Below are 268 nucleotides of genomic sequence, written 5' to 3'. Positions count from 1 at the left end.
TCTCCTGGCAATCTTGATTCCAGCTTGTGCTTTATCCAGCCCAGCGTTTCTCATGATGTACTCTGCATACAAGTTAAATAAGCAGGGTGACAATATACAGCCTTGATGGACTCCTTTCCCACTTTTGAACCAGTCTGTTGTTTCATGTTCAGTTCTAACTGTTGCTTCTTGACCTGCATACAGGTTTCTTAGGAGGCGGGTCAGGTGGTCTGGTATTCCCATCTCTTGAAGAATTTTCCACAGTTTGTTGTGGTCCACACAGTCAAAG

At 44.4% G+C, this 268-nt stretch overlaps 1 protein-coding gene across 1 annotated transcript in view; it reads left to right on the top strand.

Annotated features, from left to right (window-relative positions):
- Window positions 1-268, top strand: part of RTCA (RNA 3'-terminal phosphate cyclase) — a 29,807-nt gene that overhangs the window by 15,313 nt on the left and 14,226 nt on the right.

This window comes from Bison bison, unplaced genomic scaffold, assembly GCF_000754665.1.
Source record: "Bison bison bison isolate TAMUID 2011002044 unplaced genomic scaffold, Bison_UMD1.0 scf7180017864519, whole genome shotgun sequence".
Taxonomy (NCBI): domain Eukaryota; kingdom Metazoa; phylum Chordata; class Mammalia; order Artiodactyla; family Bovidae; genus Bison; species Bison bison.
This window is presented reverse-complemented; position numbering and strand designations above follow the sequence as displayed.